Genomic DNA, 19,835 nt, shown 5'->3' with positions numbered 1-19,835 from the left:
GGCAGAGAGGCAGACAGAGGGAGGAGGGGGGAAGCAGGCTCCCTGCTGATCAGAGAGCCCAATGCAGGGCTTGATCCCAGGACCCTGAGACCATGACCTGAGCCGAAGGCAGAAGCTTTAACCCACTGGGCCACCCAGGCGCCCACATCTTGTGTCTTTTTTAAAAACAAAAGTTAATCATTATTCTCTTACCTGCAAACTCTGTTTAAATTTATAGGTTTAGCATTTTTTGGCTCACCATTCCTTTTTGTCTCTCAGACCTTCATCTTGATCATTTTTCTTCTTCTTGAAATAGATTGTTTAATGCTAATTTGATGGTGGTAAATCCTACCTATTTTTTAATCTGAAAATGTCTTTATTTCTCTATCACTTTTACAAGACAATTTTGCTCAGTGAAGAATTCTAAGACATCTATTTTTTCTCATGCAGATATTATTCTATCATCTTACATCTTCTATTGTGGCTATTGAGAAACCTAATCTCTAATTGTGTTTGTTCTCTGGTGTTCTATATTCTTTTTTCTCTGACAACTTTACATTTTTCTCTTTTGCCTTAGTATCTAAAGTTTCACTATGCTTGGCCTGGTATAGAATCCGTATATTTACCTCTTTCAGTATTCTGCAAAATTCTCAGTGATTCTGTCTTTAAATGTTGCTTCACTGGATTCACATTATCTTTTCAAGAATCTCTCAAGTTCTATGCTCCCTCTTAACTTTTCTGCCATATTTTCCATCTCCTTTCTCTCTGTACTCTGTAATGTCTTCAGATATGTATTCTCATAATTCACTTTTTAAGTGTGTCTAGTTCACTATTTCTTTAGCCCCACTGAAGTTTTTCCTTTTTTTTTCCTTTTATTCCAACAATGATAGTTTCCATTTTAGAGGTTTTATTTTGCTCTTTTATGAATCTTCTTGGTCGTTCCTGATGTCTCCTATTGCTTGCTCATCTCTGTGATTCCATTCTCTATGAGTGGCAAGGGTTAACTTGTCTGAGACAGATTCCCTTAAGGCTGGCCTCCTGCAAAGCAATGTGGAAACCAGTCATGGCTCAATGCTCACAGTGATCAATCCTAGTCAACCTCAAAGCTTGGCCTGTAGCCCTCTGACCATACCAGGGGACGGGCTTGCACTTCCTCATCCATAAACACGAATTTGACAGAACAGTGTTGAAGCCAAAGTTCTGCCACATCACACTGCTATTATGTCTCTTCCCAAACCATACAGCTTAAAGATCCACAGCCCATGGTCAAAGTCCTCTTTGTGATGTCTGACTCTGATACTCTCAATCTGTGTGTTTTAGCCAATAAACACACAACAGTGAGTCAATGCCAAGTCTCCAGGCCGGCTGCTCTCCAGCTTCTGGTCCTCGATTTAGTACCCACTTGCTCATCAAGATGTTGCTGTTGGTATTTGCTCCCAGGATAACCTTTTCCTCCTGCTGGCTTACTAGCCAGAGTCACTCACAGTTTGCTCCTTTGGAGAAAGCTGGGGGATGGGGAGTGTGAGGGAGTCATCCCCTCCATGCTCCAAATGAAGCCATTCATGAGAAAGTATGTCTTATTTAGAATCTAGTTGTTTTCAGTTAGGAGGGTCCCACACCTATCCAAGTATCTTAGTCCCAAAATGCCAGAACAGAAGACTGATCTAGAGAACACCTTAAAATTCATTCTAATTGTGAGGCCTGGAAAGCAATCCTCATTCCAATATGGCGCCCATACGATTTAGGTCAGTCCTTAGCATCTAGCATCCCCACTTTTTCCCCGACACATACTCTGATTTCAAAACAAAACCAAAGCCGGAGGTTGGTTTTAGCACCCTCCTTTCCATCAGTGACAACCCTTGAGAGTGAGGTCTCCAAGAGCTTGGGAGAATGCTAGGAAAAGGGCAGGATCTAAAACACTGTCTGAGGGGCACCTGGTCGGCTCAGGCGGATAAGCATCTGCTTTCTGCTCCAAGTGATGATCCCAGGATCCTGGGATTGAGCCCCACATCAGGCTCCCTTCTCAGTGGGGAACCTACTTGTCCCTTTCCCTCTGCCATTCCCTTTTTTGTGCTTGCTCTCTCTCTCTCGTTCTCTCTCTCAAATAAATAAATAAAATATTTTTTTAAAGTAAACATGAAAAAATAATAAAATACTGTCTGAGGCAGTTGTTCTTAACTCTACTTTCAGGTTAGAGTCATTTGGGGAGCTTTTAATTATCCCAGTGCCCAGGCAGCACCTCAGATCAATTACATCAGAATCTGGGGATGTGGGATCCAAGCTTCGTAAGTATTTAGATGCAAAGATAGATAATTCACAGGCTTGGTGCAGGATGAGCTCTGGATGACCAACCAGAGGAGGAAACAGATAAGCAGACTAGCAAACAATGTGACCTAGGCCATGTTAGAGAGCTGAAAGGGGAAAATGCCATCCTAAAACATGCTACTTCAGCATACATGAGCTGGAATCAACTGAGAATCCACAGATGCAGACCTTCTCAGAGCTCTTCTTATTTGACTAAAAGCAGGAACTTCTGAGAAAACTCTCCCAGGAGAAATTTTACGGCCATGAAGAAGATGGAAACTCAGCCCCAAGATAAGTCTGCACACACAAGCCTTACGAACATACCCCTCATTTTGCATGAGTCTCTTCACATATTTACCTTTCCACAATTTATCATCCCTGGAAGACCACATCTCCCTCTCCTTTATGCAGTCACTTCAAGATGCATTGTCCTTCGTAACGCTGGTATATAAGCTAATCTAATCCTTTCTTTAGGCTTTCACTTCTTTCCTGTAAAGCCCCCATGCATGTAAAAATATTAACATCAGTAAAGAAATATATGCCTTTTATTCTATTAATCTGTCCTTCATCAATATAATTCACACACACACACACACACACACACACACAGTCACTGAACCTGAAAGAGTAAATATTTCTCCCCTTGCAGAGATGTATAAGGGAATTAGGAGCAGAGAGAAGAAAGTGATTATCTCTAAGAAGGGACAGGAGAGAAAGGCTAGGGACAGATTCACAGAGGAAGGAGGGGCTGCCCGTGCTGTGTCTTGAAGAGAATATAGGAATTTGCCAGGTGGAAAGAATTCCAGGCAGAAGGAACAGCAGGTGCAAACCACAGGGGCATGAGAGAGCAGAATGCCTCAAGGAGCATCAAGAATTTTGATATGGATAGAGAATATGATATATGTCAGAAAGCCTCTTAGATATGAAAGTTACATCAAAGAGATCAGACTTTATTCAGGAGGCAATGGAGAGATATAGACGAATCATCAATCGTCATTAACTTGATTGGACTTGCATTTTAGGAAGATTTCAGGACCTAATGCCCATGCTGCTCTTCGCACGGGCATTAGGTGCAACCTCATTGCACTTGCCATGAGGTTGGACTATCATTTTTGGATGTGGCTTGCAGGTTGAGACTGCCACACTAGACTACACCCCTCCAGGTGAGGGGTGCCATTGCCCTAAACAGAGTGGAGCCCCAGTAACAGCCCTCTTGGGAAGACTGAGATCCTAGGGCAGGAACTGAGGACTTGGAGGTTTGTTATAAGATAGAAAGGAAAGGAGATTCTTCTAAGCTAAAGAAGCGGAGGAAATCCCTGCAGGAAGGGAAAATGTGGTCTCTGCCCTAGTTCAGGAACACAGAAGCCAACAGAGAGCACTTACAAGTCTCAAGAAGTTCCTAAGTAACAAATACAAAATGACTCCTTGTATTACCATTCTGTGGTTTTTTTCCATGGACAGAAAAGGCTTTTTTTTTTTTTAAAAGACTTCTATTTATTTGTCATAGAGAGAGAGAGAGAGCACAAGCAGGGGGAGCAGCAGGCAGAGGGAGAAGCAGGCTCCCCACTGAGCAGGGAGCCCAATGCGGGACTCCATCCCTGGACCCTGGGATCATGACCCAAGAGGAAGGCAGATGCTTCACCGACTGAGCCACCCAGGTGTCCCCAAAAAAGGCTCTTTAAATGTTTGCCTATCAATGCCGGTCTCAGCTCTGAGATGGAAAATTAAACAAAGGGTCCATGTCCCAAAGTGGCAATAAGAAAACAGAGCTATAAAAGGCAGGAAAAGGTAGCAGCCATGACTGACAGCATCCCCATGGAGAGGCTAAATTTCCAGGACAGAAGAGGGGGAGCATGAGACCAGATAACCCTCCTAACCACTGTCCCCAAGAATCTCTGTTATCATCGTGTAGGTGGACAGGGGTGTCACTTTATTCAGAGAGGCCCAGGGGTCTTCAAAGTTATAAACCACAAACCACGGATGACAAGGGACCAGCCTGGAGTCGGGAAACTCCCTAGGAAGGTTCCCGCCCAGTTAAGAGAAGATGGCGACCTAAGACAGTGGGCGTGGAGAAGAAGGAGAGACATTGATGGGTAGACTCGGCAGGAAATAATGGCACAGGCCAGATGCTAGGAGCGGGGAGAGAGTAATGATCTTGCAAACTAGGATAAAGGGAGCCCACGAGGCAAGCAGCAGGGGAAGCTTCTGGAGAGAGCAGAAGGAAATGCTTGAATCGAACTAGAACACAGCCTTCTCTGGTCCACGGTACCAATCTTTGAAAAGGTGAAAAGGGCGCCTGGGTGGTTCAGTCAGTTAAGCATCTGCCTTCGGCTCAGATCATGATCCCAGGGTCCTGGGGTCAAGTCCAGCGTCCCTCAGCCCTTGCTGAGCAGGGAGTCGGCTTCTCCCTCTACCCTTCCTTCCTGCTCACGATTTCTCTCTCTCTCAAAGAAATAAAATCTTTTCTAAAAAATGTGTAGGAGTACAGACTTCTCAGGAAATAGAGGCGTCCACTCCTCCGGACAATAATGATGAAAGCCATACCCGTCTTCACACCAGCCAGGGTCCAGCTTGTTGTTGTAAACAAGTTCAATGAATGACAGCAGAAAAGGGAACGTCTATCTATCAGCTAATGAAAACATACGCGCCGCACAACAGTGAGCCTGCTGTAGAGTAAGAGTCAGGATTCAATCCCGAATCAGTCTTGCTCCAAATTCTGTTTTTTTCCACCACAGTATCCCATGCCCTGGGTGGGTGGGTGCAGTTTTTTGTTTTGGCTTTGGCTTTTGTTTTTCCAGTTTTTGTTTTTGTTTTAATTAGGGATATGGCTCGGTTTTGTTTAATTGGCACTCTTCTCTTAATAATGAAAGCCACATGCCACAGGGCAGGCATGGTGTGTGTGAGAAGACTAAAGCTCGGCGGAGCCACGCATCACGCAGGTAAACAGGATGGGAACCTGAAGTCGCGCCTTTGCCTGTCCTGTTCCCAAACCCGTGTTCTTTCCACTGCAACAGGCAGAGTCAAAGCCCACCACAGCTTCTTACTAGTCATTTGCTCAGCCTTGATTTTCTCACCTGCTCACAAGGACAGCACAGTCTTGCCTCGCAGCGCAGGATAGACCGAGAGAGACAATGCATCCAAAGGAGGAACAGCCTCTGGTCCAGAACAAGGGCTCTGACCCACTGTCAGTCCGTGCAGGAGGCAGAATAATGGCCCCCCGAAGGCCCCAGTCCTAATCCCCAAAACCAGAGCTTGTGTTAGAGTACATGGCGAAAGGGACTTTGCACACGTGGTTAAATAAGGGACCTCGGAATGGACTCAGACTATCCTGGATTATGCAAATAGGAGTGATGTAACCCCAAGAGTCCTTGAAAGCAGAAGAGGGAGGAAGAAGACAGAGAGAAAGATGTGCTTGGAAACAGAGGGCAGGAGACAGATGTGAAGTTGCTGGCACTGAAGATGGAGGAAGGAGCCACAGGAAAACGAAGGCCGGCAGCCCTCACAACAGGAGACGGACAGACACCACTCTGCCTTAGGGTCTCCAGAAAGGAATACAGCTCCTCTGACACCTTGATCTTAAGATGTATCAGATTTCTGACCTATAGAACTAGAAGGTAATAAATGTGTATTGTACCAGCCGGTCTGTGGCAATTTGCTCCGTTAGCAATAGGAAATTAACACATGCAAGAGACACGGGTATTATTCGGTTAGCTGTTCCATGTGCTTCTGCCTCGCTTCTTGGGAAGTGTACTTGGGTAGAATATCAGTTGATTCCAAGCAGAGGTTATGGCTTGAATTTCTGTATCTCCTACAACCTTTCTCTTGGAAGGGTTCTCTGAGTTTGATTAAGTGACCCTTTGGGTGAGTGAGTAAAATGCATTAAGATAACTGCAGTGCCAGTTATCTGTAAAGCTCTAGAAGCATCAATTTATCTCTGTCTGTCTGGTGGCCTAGGGAAATTCCTCCAGTGCATCAGACCCCTTAGAAATGCTTCCAGGGGAAGCACCTGTCCACTTGGGACCTCTCTCTGGTCATCCCTTCCATCCAAGCACAGGAGACTGGTTCCTGGCATGCTAACTCAGATCAGGTGGCAAGCAAATGGAGGACGAGTCAGTTAACATTTATTGAATATTTTGAATCTGCATATTTAAGTATGTCCAAGGAATTGAACATGCAATCCCCGTCTTTAAGATGGTCAAAATGGACTTAGTGAAACAGAACGTGCGTGAGAAGCAAATAAAGAGAACATCAGTAGAAAAGAGAATATGCCCAAGCAAGGCCAGGCTGAAGGCCTCCTAGTGATACCACCTTCTGCATGTTTTTCAAGTTTTCCACTTCTCACCATCCACATTGCCATTAAGACCCTGATCGACAAAATCTCTCCCATGACGGTCTCTCCGTCTCCCTACTTCTAGGCTGGCCCCCTAAAATCCATTCTTCATATGCCCCACTCATGCTTCAATTTCTTCGTTGGCTCCACTTTCCTTTGGAGGAATTCCAAACTCCTTAACACGGCTGCAAGGCTCTGCGTATTATGTTATGTGGCATGTCTGATCCTCTCTGCCACCATTTTTACCTCCTCTTTCTCTCTTTCTCTCTCTCTCTCTCCCTGTCTCTCTAAGCCCCTGCAGCCACTGTGTGTCTGAACAGGTTGTCACTGCCCAAATCCAGGGGACAGGAGGCAATCACAAACACTATGGGGCAAAAGTCACACCCCATGGTTGTTCAGTGCACAACCTACACAATCATACACAGCCCTACAGCACCATCTAAACTTCTTTGATGTCATAAACACAGCTTCCTCACTTGCCTCTGGACTGTCACCCAAGCTATGCTCCCTGAGTGGATGACTATCGTCTTTGGGAATTCCTCTCTGCCATCAAGTCTGAATATCAGAGCTTATAAAAATAATGTGGAAACCAAAAGACACTAGAATCCATAGCCCCTTCTCAGAGACCATTATTAAAGACCCCAGCAGTCTGGGGCACCAGGGTAGCGCAGTCAGTTGAGTATCTGACTTTTTTATTTCAGTTCAGGTAGTGATCTCAGGGTTGTGAGATGGAGCCCCATGCTGGTCTCCTCCCTGGGCATGCTTAGGAGTCTCTCTCCTTCTCCTCCTGCCCCTCCCTCTTGTTCTCTCTTTCTCTCTCTCTCTCTCTCTCTCATTCTGTCTCTCTCTCTCTCTAAAAATAAATAAATCTTCAAAAATAAAGATAAAGACCCCAGCATTCTGGGGACCAAAGCCAAGAGGGGTTCACTTGGGATGTGACAACACGAAGCCAGGTGTTATCCAAATATTTCCTTTCCACTCCTGAGGCCAAAAGTTCTAACAGAATAAGGCCGACTAGAGCCTGGTATTGTGAACAAAAGGCAACTAAAGGAAAACTATACAATGTTCAGGGAAGAAAGGGTGAAGGACCCTTAAGATGATATTCCTTTTATACCGCTAATGCCCAGGAGAGTGTCAGACAGTTTGGTCACTAAGATTGGGGGAGAGATTGAATGGGCCCCTGAGCCAAAAAGTGAGTGGCCTGGGACTTCCTCTTGCACACATAAGGTTTGGCCTAGGCCTTACGGTCAGGCTCCATTTGAGTAGCTGAGATGGCAGGAGAAACAGAAGTACCTGGAGGGAGTAATATATGTATCTGGCGATGGGCATACCCCTCCCATGAGGAAGACGGTGCCTACCATCAAAACCACCCTTGCTGAGCTCTGATGCCCCTTCCCGGGCTGTCAGGGGCTAGTCGGCTTCCCAGGGGCGGACAACCCATTTTCCTAAATTCAACAGAGGAAGAGTGTAGTGGTCATTAGTGCTGCACACCGAGTGTTTCGATTCTCATCTCTTTCAGGGGACAAAAGGAGGCACTTCTCAGCCCTCTCTGAAGTCAGGAACAACCACCTGACCTGATAGGGCCAATGAAATGTGAGCAGAAGTTTCTTGTATCATTTGCAGGATGAAAGCACTAACGGGCACATGTCCCTTCTTCCCTCTTCCCTGCCTTGTTGTCCTTGGAAATGCATGTGCAGGTACAGTCTCTAGCAGCACAGCAATCCTAATGGACTTAAGACCACTAAACTGTGCACTTACACATGGTTAAGATGACAAATTTCATCTTCTGTGTATTTTGCCACAATTTTTCTTTTTCTTTTTAATAAAAGGAATGACAAGATAGGGTCTTGTTAGCTTGGGTCCCAGTGTGACAACAGCCATCAGAACCCCTAGACATGCCGCATGAGCTGGAAATAATCTTCTGTTGTGTTAAGCCACTGAAATTTGGGGATTGCTTGCAATCTTGTTGCATTTTATAGAACGAGGGGTAAATTTCATTTCCATAATGGCTTCCGAAAACCCAACAATGTAACCACTTAAAACTCTTCCTGTTTAATTTATCCAGTTTGTTATAGTTATTAGAAACAATGTAATAAAGAAAGAGAAGGGGGGGTCAGCTCTTCAGGGCAGCATTTTTTTTTAAAGATTTTATTTATTTGAGAAAGGGAGATAGAGAGAGCATGAGCAGAGAGAGGAACAGAGGCAGAGGGAGAAGCAGATTCCCCACTGAGCAGGGAGCCCGATGCGGGGTTCAATCCCAGGACCCTGAGATCATGACCTGAGCCAAAGGCATTTGCTTAACCAACTGAGCTACCCAGGTGCCCCAGTATTTTTGTTATAAGTTAAAATCACTTCAACAATTAAAAAAAAAAACACCCAGAGGTAAAACACTGCTGTACCAGCAAGCCTTCAACACGGCAGTCTAATGTTCACAAAAACTCCTTTACCTGCAGTTATCATGTGCCCTACAAAACTATCCTGAGCTAGGAATCATTCTTCATTACCCCACCCAAGAGCGGAGAACACTGAGGTCCAGAGAGAGCAGAAAGTGGCAGAGGTAGGATTAGAACCCAGGTTCAAGGAGCTCAGAGCTCCCTCCTCTGCGCCTCGCTAGTAATGAATACTGCAGACGCTGTTTTCATCTTATCGCCAAACACCACTGCCCTATAGTCAAGACAATATAACCAGCGTAAGCACCGAAAGTGCTTTAAACGAAATTATAGCAATATATTGCAAAGCTTAGCATAGCATTACAAATAGCTCATTGAACCAAGGCAGTTTGTTTGCAGGGTAAGCAAGCAGATTTTCTGCATAATATAGCAGTGCAGCTGGGACTAGCAGCCCCTAAAACAAAGCATGAGGTTGGGGGGGAGGGCTCATTTATAGACTAGAACTAGACCCTAATGAAACTGCATTTTGGCCCTATCATCATCCTCCTGAGAAAATTCCCCCCGAGGTTTTCCATGTGAATCCTGGGCATATTTATGAAGATCAAAGCAATGGCTTTTTAAAATTAATTACATGAATTTGTAGCTCAACAACACTGAGTGAAAGGCGGGTGTTGCACCCCATGCCTTGTTACAGCTGTACATTACACACATCAAAAGCCCCGGACGCTAGCGAGAGCACGTTCCCTGCTGCACCAGCCCCCAAGCAGCCGGACAGACGTGGAACAAGTACAAAAGATCAGTCCCCAAAGTTGTTGTGACAGCTTAATTGTATTATGGTGCTCAGATAATTCCCATTTATTTGGCTTTTTCCTCGGAGCAAATGCTGACCCCCCAAGCATAGCTATTACCAGGAGAATGAGGATTCACAACTTTGATGGTTCTTCTCCCTCCCCCCACCCCCCCCCAATGCAAACCCTGCTCAAAAGTCCCGGTAATTGTTCCGCGGTGATCAGGCTTTCCCCGAGCCTTCAGCATGCTGAGACCCGACAGCAGCTAACTAATTGCAATTAAAATCTGCCACGTGAGTGGCAGAGAATAACATAAATTAATCAGTACATTAGCAGAATTACATTTAAATGTCCAAATGTGCCTCCAACATAGTGGGACATTTTAAATTATAAAGCAAAGTACTTCATTATGGATGCTGATATTTTAATGAGGAAATGTGATGTTTGGTTAAATAGGAGTACAATATAGAGACTTCCTTAAAATTAGCATCAATGACGCATTTTAATTCAAAAAACAAGTTGTGGTCTGTGTAATTCCTGCATTTCAATGTGGAAAAATTGCCTGGAGCTGTGGAAACAGTTGAACATCTCATCCTCTGAAGAATTAATAATTTCAGCTGTACTAACTAGCACTTTATGTAAATTGTTAGATAAATCACAGCAATAAATACAGGTTTTAGAAGAACAGAACAGTATGCTTATCCTTAATTTATTCAATCATCAATTCATGTATACTGAAGCTAGGGGATATGAAAGATTAAACGTACCAGGCAGAAAACACAAAACACAAAAAGAAAGAGAAAAAGGAGAAAATGATGTCTTTGATAGCCACATACAGAGAGACTCCAGAATAAAGGCCCCATCCAATTTTACAAAAATCTTGCATATAAAAATCTCCTATGATGCCTGTAAATATGAAAGATGGGCTACAATTTTATTGCTTTTTTTCAAGTACAGACAAAGCTTAGTAATCAACATGTACACCAGAGTTTTAAAAGCCCTCCTTATAAAATAATTTGCTTACTTAATTGCATAAAACATAGAACCTAGGCGATACACATAAATTGAAAGGAGTATATCCAGTCATTTTTATCATCTGTATGTGCTGCTTGAAGGTTGATGTTGGAAGCACAAATCCTGAGAGAGATGATAGAAGCTGACCTCAGCCGGGTTTGCTATTCCTGTCACGGGTTAGGAATGGGGCAAATCCAAGAAGGGGATTTTGTCTTCTCCTGGCCTATGCTCTGATTTTATGAGCTGTGAGATGAATCCTTGCTGATGTCTATAATACACCAAAGCCAGGGAAGGACAGGTTTTAACAACTAAGAATACACGCAGAACCGCCACAGTTTTTGCACATACGAAAAATCGAGTATTTCTAAGTACCCAAGCAGACGCAGACCAGAAATGGACATCATAAATGACCAATGTCAAACACAGACCAAATGAAAACAAAAATAAAACCTGCCTTCCATGATACCCATTCTCAGCTCTGGAATCGCCACCTACTTCCCTTCCAAGCCCCACTCATAATTCTCTATTAAAATTGCCTTACTAGCATGATTTTGTTCTTCTTTTGCAAAGAAAAGGAAGTCTTGGTCTGCTCCTTCCTTGGGTTTTAGGGAAAAGATTGTTTTGGAAAATAAAAACAAAATCTTTCTCCCTAAATAAAAGCCTTTCCTGAGCAGAGACACTCCTGCGGTTAACTTCCCTTAGGAAGTATTTCCTCCACGGGTGGTGGCGGTTCACCTTCTCCCAGGTTAAGTTAGAGCTCAGGCCAGCAACCTGGCCTTTATAAAGATACCAGATCCCTTATAACACAACCCTTGACTCTGTTGGATTTTACCTGAGCCCAGCAATTCTGGAAAAAGTGAAGGTTAAGGAATGCCCTCACTCTTTGCGACTTCCTACAAAGAAGCCCCCTTCCTTAGATAAGACTCACAGATGTCCCCCACCTTGTTTACCAAGGGCAAGGCTAGATCTGCACTCTGCCATCCCCATTGTTGGCTTCGAAAAAAATTAGCTGAACTGCTAATGCCCAATGGTGAAATGGTGAATCGGAACAAAATGCTTTTTCACCCAACTGTGGTGAAGCGTCTCTCCTTCCTCCAGGCCCCTGAACTTTGGCCCACCCTCCGCCTGAGCCGCACACAGCCCCTCTAAGAAAAGGCTGGCCTGAGGGTCAGAGAGTCTCTGATCCATTATCTAACCATTTCCCTCACTGGTCCTCCTAGCCTCGTTCATTCATCCCTACAAAAGAAAACTCTTTTTTTTTTTTTTTGCCTGACTCTTGAGACACTTACAGACGTTATGCTTACGCTTTCTCTCCCACTCCTGCAATCTTTTAGAATAAAGTCTCTGCTTGCTAAGTATAGATCTGGGTTTTTTGTTTTTTTTTTTTATTGTATTGCATCAACAGCGGTGTCTAAGAAAAGCAGTTCTAAGCAATATCAAAATCTATGCTAAGACAGCTCATTACATCCCATAGGAATTCAGAGTACTAAACCCCAGAATAAACTGAAGTTACTAGAACATACTACAGACAACAGGATTTTTTTATGGTACTAGCAGAGTCAAAAGCTCATCATTTTGTCGGTGGGTAAGCGCAGCAGCGGCTAACTACACCAGACCAGTTTCTGCTTGCCATGGCCTGGGTCTAGTTTTGAACAAAGGATTGGAAAAGAGTGAATATGTCTGCTCCTCCACAGCTCCTGTCGGGGTAATAATCAACCTTGAACGGTTAGAAAGAGTATAGATGCAGTGGGGTTTTGCATGTCAAAATGGCAAACCTCCAAAGCAGGTAAATGAACAGTGATGGTGGGATGCCTGGGCGGCTCAGTTGGCTAAGCCTCTGCCTTCCGCTCAGGTCACGGTCCCAGGGTCATGGGATCGAGTCCTGCATCGGGCTCCCTGCTCAGTGGGGAGTCTGCTTCTCCCTCCGCCTGCCACTCCCCTGCTTGTGTACTCTCTCTCTCTCTCTCTCTCTCTGGCAAATAAATAAATAAAACTTTTTTAGAAAAGGGACAATGATGGCTATAAACATCTCCCTAGGGTCTTGGGTTCAGCTATCAAAGTGCTAGTTATTGCATTCGTGTCTGCATCTGTGAACATGTCTATAAATCACATTTGTGTTTATGATATTTTTATATCCCACGAATATACATAAAGGTATTCTCAAGAAACAAAATAATTATATTAGACTATTTTCTCGGTCTACTAATTCAAGTGAAGTATTCCATCTCCTCCAGGAATAGCCAAAAGTGAAAGCAAAAGAGAATGAAAACCAAAGCTAAGAATGCTTTTCATATAGAAACTTGGAAGTCAACTGCATCTGCTAGTTTGGGCTTGATAATGTGATATCGTTTTCCCCAGAGACTATATTTATTGCCAGTTCCATTTCTCACTGAGAGCAAGAAACACTATTGAGCAGAGACAAAATAAGTCTCAGCAAAATTGAAAACAGGTAAGTCCTGGTGTAACTTATCTTTCCTCTTCTTTCCTGTGGAAATGTTCCACTGCATCCGCTATTTTAATAATCCCAAACAAAGCTGGGGGTGGTAAAGTAAACAGGGAAACAAAGGGAGAAGACCGCTGGTTCTGTTTTGAGGACCCATGGGCACATCTAAGGCGCTGTGAGTGAAAGCTTCAGAACGTAGCGATAAATGAGTAGCTGAGAGCAAAACGTAGGCAAATCGTGAATGAGGCTCATGTATGTAAATAAAGAGCCTTTTGGTGTGTGCTGCTGAGAAAACTGGAGTTTCATGAGATCGTTTCAACTCCTCCATAATTAAAGTTATCCTTATTGTAAAGGTTCTGTGAACAAAGCAATATTCATTTTCCTTGCCTTTTTTCTTAGAGGGCAAGGGAGCTGGATGCCGAGAGGAGGATTAAAAGCTTTTCAACCCAGCCCAAGACTGAGGAAAAGGATTTGGGATGTTTCATCCACTCAGGCAACACAATTTTAGAAAAGGATCCCACATAATCCACAGAGGCCCAGAGTCCTGGTGACTTTCACGCCCCCGATTCCAGCTGGTCCGCCCGCTGCCCATAGTGAACTCCTCAATACTGTCTACTTTTGGACTAAGCTGGCTCTACCTTTTGCTCCCAGGGTCCTAACACATACTGGGTGTATGGTCATTATTGTGAGAGCTACTGCCTCACACTTACCACACCCCAGATACTCCAAGTGCCCTGTATACACAACCAACCAAAGGGAGGTCTGACCGTTCCCACTGCAAAGACAGGCTCTCTAAGGAGTAAAGAACTTAAGCAGATTGTCCAAAGTCATCCAGCTATGAAGAAAGGGAGAAAGGACACAGATCTGGGACTATCTGGATTTTAATTCCTCTACTACCAGCTTCCCAGGACACTGTGGCTCACCATCTGTACCTCATGGGCTTAGAGAAGATCTCTCCTTCATGGGTCTGTCTGCTCGCCCTTGTCTTGGCTTCGATAGCTAACTAATCCAGCATCTACTCTGACACACACACACAGAGTAAACACAGCATTGATGAGTTTGCTGCTGGGTCTTAGGCTAGAATCTGCTTTGGGTCTTTAGGCTGATGTTCCAGGCCCCTGCACTAAGTCTCTGTGTATAGTTTTGCTATGAGAGGACAATGGTTCCCCCTCTTTTCTTCAGGTTTTTCTAGAAATACCTCAAGATTGTTTCTTTGAGTCTCTATAATAGTGACATGGAAAGAAAACAATAGTGTCCCAGAAAGATTAATGTGCTTATAGTAAACAAGGAATTCGTCATTGAATTGTATCCTCCCCCGCCTTCAAAAAAATGCATTGAAATCCTAACCCCTGGTACCTGTGAATGTGATCTTATCTGGAAATAGGGTCCTTGCAGGTGTAATTAGTTCAGATGAGGTCATAAGAAGTAAGGCAGGCCCTCCATCTGATATGACTGATGTCCTTATAAGAAACAAGAGGAGAATGCCATGGGGAGACAGACACACAGAGCAAGAGGGTGACCTTGGCTGAGGCTGAAATTGCGAAAGGCTGGCATCACCTGAGGGGTCCATGGGGCCACCAGAAGCTGGAAAAGGACTCTTCCCTACAGGTTTCAAGGGGAATGTGACCCTGCTGATAGCTTGACTTCACCCAGCCTCCTGATTTCTAGCCTTCAGAACTGCGAAAGAACACATTTTTGTTTCAGGCCATCACGTTTCGATACTCTGCTATGGCATTTCTAGGACACTAACACACAGGATGACTTAGTGAGGCTAGAAGCAGGAACATTAGCTTGGAGGCTGTTGTTTTCGGCAGTTGCTTTGTCAGGCCAAGGTGCTTGTGGGCAGTGAAAACAGATCAACTGCTTCTCAGATCAACTGCTAAGAGGATTTCCTCCCATTAAGTCATCAAGGAAAAACTCTGGCTCAATAGACTTTCAAATAGGAATTGGCCAGAGAAAGCACTTGAGTTAAGAAAGCTCTGGGGCTCCTGGGTGGCTCAGTGGGTTAAGCCTCTGCCTTCGGCTCAGGTCATGATCCCGGGGTCTTGGGATTGAGCCCCACATCGGGCTCTGCTCAGCAGGGAGCCTGCTTCCCTTCCTCTCTCTCTGCCTGCCTCTCTGCCTACTTGTGATCTCTCTCTGTCAAATAAAAAAATTAATTAATTTTTTAAAAATTAAAAAAAAAAAAAAGAAAGAAAGCTCTGGGTGTGGTACCTGGGTGGCTCAGTGGGTTACTCGTCTGCCTTCAGTTTAGGTCCGGGACTCGGCTGCTCGGCGAGTCTGCTTCTCCCTCTCCCTCCGCCCCTCCTCCCCTCACCCACTCGTGCCCTCCCTTTCTCTCTCAAATAAATGAATAAAATCTTTAAAAAATAATAATAATAATGTTCTGGAAATTGGGGCACTTGGATGGTTCAGTCGGTTAAGCATCTCACTCTTGGTCTTGGCTTAGGTCATGAGAAGCCCCGAGTTGGGCTCTGCACTGGGCATGGAGCCTGCTTAAGATTCTCTCCACCCCTCTGCTGCCGCCTCTCCCTCCATCCGTCTCTTTAAAAAAAAGAAAGAAAGAAAGAAAAGAAAAGAAAAACAAAAGAATGCTCTGGAAATCAAACTGGAGAGCCATGGCCAATTGCTTCCTCTAAGCAAAGATAAATATTGCATTTTTTGTTTGTTTGTTTACGGTCGAAACATTCTAATGTCCCTCAAAATATGAGATTTTGATAAAATTTTAAAACCCTAAAACATAAGGAATCAGAAAAATTAAATAATACAATATAAAACCCTTCTAAATGGAGGCAGAAATAAGGCCCTGAGGAGCTGGGTTTCGTGAAAGGTCAGAGAACCAGATGGACAGAGAAGGGTGTTCACTGCACATTTGCTGCTGTGCTTCCACAAGATGGCGGAATAGAGATTCCAGTTCTCATACCTGCACAGGAGCACGTGTTATGACCACCATCCACAGATGTACCGCTGTGAGAATCTGGGAGTCAAATGAAAGGTCCCAGAGCCCTCTTCCAGCAAAAAAAATCATCATCATCATCATCATCATCATCACAGAAATAGAACAAACAATCCTAAATTCATAGGGAACCACAGAGACCCTGAATAGCAGAGCAATCTTGAGAAAGAGGGACAAAGCTGGTGACAAAACGCTTCCTGATTTCAAATTATATTACAAAGTTACAGGAAGCAAAACACTGTGGTACTAGCATAGAAATGGAAACACAGACCAATGGAACAGAATAGAGAGCCTAGAAATAAACTTACACATATATAGTCAACTAATCTCTGACAAGGGCACCAAGAATACACAATGGGGGGAAGATAGTCTCAATAGATGGTATTAGAAAACTAGACAGCCACATGCAAAAAAAAAGGACATTGGACCCTTATCTTAAACATCCACAAAAATGGATTTAAGACAGAAACATAAGACTCCAGAAGAAAACATAAGAAGAAAGGCTCCTTGACATCGGTCTTGGCAACAAATTTTTGGATATGCTACCAAAAACATAGGCAGCCAAAGAAGAAAATAAACAAATGGGACTACATCAAACTAAAAAGCTTTTGCACAGCAAAGCAACCAATCACCGAAATGAAAAGGCAACCTACAGAATGAGAGAAAATATTTGCAGCCATATATCTGATAAGGGGTTGCTATCCAAAATATATAAGGAAACTATATGAGTCAAGAGCCAAACAAAACAAAACAAAACAAATAATCCAATTGAAAAAAGGCAAAACCTGAACAGATATTTTTCTAAATTAAGACACACAAATGGCCAACAGGTACATTAAAAAGTGCTCAGTCATCAAGGGAACTATAACTCATAACCAAAATGAGATATACCTTATATGTACTAGGATGGCTATTTAATATATTCATAAGTATTGATGAAGATATGGAGAAAGGGAACCCTGGTACACTGTTGGTGGGAATGTAAATTGGTAGAGCCATTATGGAAAACAGTATGAGGGGTCTTCAGAAAGTTAAAAATAAAACTACCATATGAGCCAGGCATCTCCCTTTGAGTATTTATCCAAAGAAATTGACATTGAAATCAGTATCTCCAAGGGATACCTGTGCTTCTATATTTTCTGCAGCATTATTCACAGAAGCCAAGGTATGAAAACAACCTAAATGTCCATTGGTGGATGAATGGATAAAGAAAATGTGGTATTAACATATGATGGAATATTATTCAGCCTTAAAAAAGGAAATTCTGCCATTTGTGACAATGTGACGGGACCCGGAGGACATCACGCTAAGTGAAATGAGTCAGACACAGAAAGACAAAGACTGTATGAGCTCGCTCATACGCACAATCTAGAATAGTCAGATGGGTAGAAGCAGAGAGTAGAATAGTAGAGCTGGGGGGGGGTGAAAAGGGCAGAAATGTGGGTTAAGGTGTACAAAGTCTCACTAATGCAACAGGAGCAAGTTCTGGAAGATGAGTCAGAGATTTTACACATTGAAAAGTAAGGAATAGCCTATTAACAAATTAATTTTAAAGTTTCCCCCCTCCCTTCAATTTAAAATGTCCTTGTATTTAAAATATTCTTCACGGAGCACCTGGGTGGTTCAGTCAGTCAAGCGGCTGCCTTCTGCCAGGGTCCTGGGATTCAGTCCAACATCGGGCTGCCACTGAGTGGAGAGCCTGCTTCTCCCTCTGTCTATCTACCACTCCCCCTACTTGTACTCTCTCTCTCTCTCTCAAATAAATAAATAAAAACTTTAAAAAATTAAACTAAATTAAATATTCTTTACCTGTTGGATAGGAAGGTCCTGCAGAATTGTCGGTGTCCTTGAAGACATCAGTGTTGTTACTCCCAGAATAATCACCACAAAATGTTAATGTACTCCAACAGGAGATCCCCCTCTATTCCTTCATCGCTGGTCACTCTGAACTCCCATGTGAAACAAGGAACTCCAGGAAAGCACTGTGCTGACCACACTTCAGCCCAGCTTCCGTCTGTACTGTTCCATGTCCCTAAAGTCGAGCCCAGCACTCCGGGTAGAGTTTTTGCCCAAGGAAAGACAATGCCGCCAAGCCTAGCCACATTATTTTCAGTAACTCTCTCCCACTCTCCTGCAATTTTCCATTTCCACATGTCCTCCTTAGGCCCCTTTCTTGTTCTGCCTTCCCCAGCACCCTATGGCTTCCCTTCATTCCCTCTCTATTCTCTCTTTAAAGACGGCAGTCGTCTGTGTCTGACCTGGAGTGGAGCTCAGCGGATACGTAAGTCTCTGATCCCTACTGAAGCCAACTGAAGACAAGTTGTCTTGCTGCCATTATCCAGCATCTGTGATGTCTTCTTTGACATCACTGTAATCAGTTAACGGCAATCATTCAGTCTTACCACGAAAAGGTGGTTCCCCTTTCCCCTGATGCCCCTGCTAGAAGCTCCAGATCAGGAATTGAACTTTCTGGACGAAAACATCGAAAGAATGAACGGGAGAGCACTGTTTCCCCTACTCATGATGCCACTGTGTGGTGACATCATGTCCTGTCAGACTGCCCCAGGGGACCGAGATAGAACTTCCTAGACTCCCATAGCTCAGAAGCTGGTGACTTTATGAAAGCCAACTGCTGGTCCAAGATCCAGAAGAACAGGGATCAACCGTGCAGTACTAAATGGAACTGAAAAAGGGTAATTTAACTGTGGTAAATGCCCTTTTTCTTTGGTCATGGGCGGGGACCCTTTTCTTTCACCTTTATTCTCTCTTTTCTTTCATCTTTATTCTCTCTTATCTTTCTAGAATTTAGCAGGCTAATCTTGGACAAACCATAAGAAAACACACATTGAATGGTGTCTTGCTCCAAACCCCTCTTCAGAACCCAGGGGAAATACTTTATAAGAAATCTTAAAATAAGTGATAAACTAATGAATCGACAAGGGACTTTAAGCATTATGAGTCTGTAGAAAACATTGTATATTGCTTGGCTTTGCCTGCAAAACTATTCCAAACAATCAAAGTGCCTTCACGAAATGCCTTTCCTTCTCATGGCTATACCTTATGTGACCATTTGCATAGGTTCAGTAGGAATCTGTAATGATATAATTGGATAAACCAAACTTGCAACCGTTCCAGAAATGTCTGGTTTAAATCCCATTAATTGAGGATGACCAGTCCATTTATTAAGGAACAAAGACTGTACTTCCTAGGTGGCAATGATGCCTACAAAATCTTCCAGGGAAACTGCCCTCATGCCTGATCGGTGGCTTACAGAGCCCCAGCCTTAAAGGAGGTCAAGATTTGGACTTCCTCACAGCCCAGGACATGCAAATGTGTTATTAGGGACTGTTTGCATAGTCCTCAAATCCATATGTTGAAATCCTAACCCCCAGTGTGATAGTATTAGGAGGTGGGTATCTTTAAGAGGTTATAGGTCATGAGGGTGGAGCCTTCCTGAAGGGAACTGGGACCCCAGAGAGTCTCTTGTCCCTTCTGCCAGGAAGCAGGCTCTCATCAAACGGTCCCCACGCATAATCTTGAATTTCTTAGCCTCTAGACTATGAGAAATTTCTGTGCTCTATAAGTTACCAAGTCCATGGGCATTTATTATAGCAGCCTAAACACTCTATGT

This window comes from Neovison vison, chromosome 5 (assembly GCF_020171115.1).
Source record: "Neovison vison isolate M4711 chromosome 5, ASM_NN_V1, whole genome shotgun sequence".
Lineage (NCBI taxonomy): Eukaryota > Metazoa > Chordata > Mammalia > Carnivora > Mustelidae > Neogale > Neogale vison.
Note: the sequence above shows the minus strand (reverse complement) of the source record.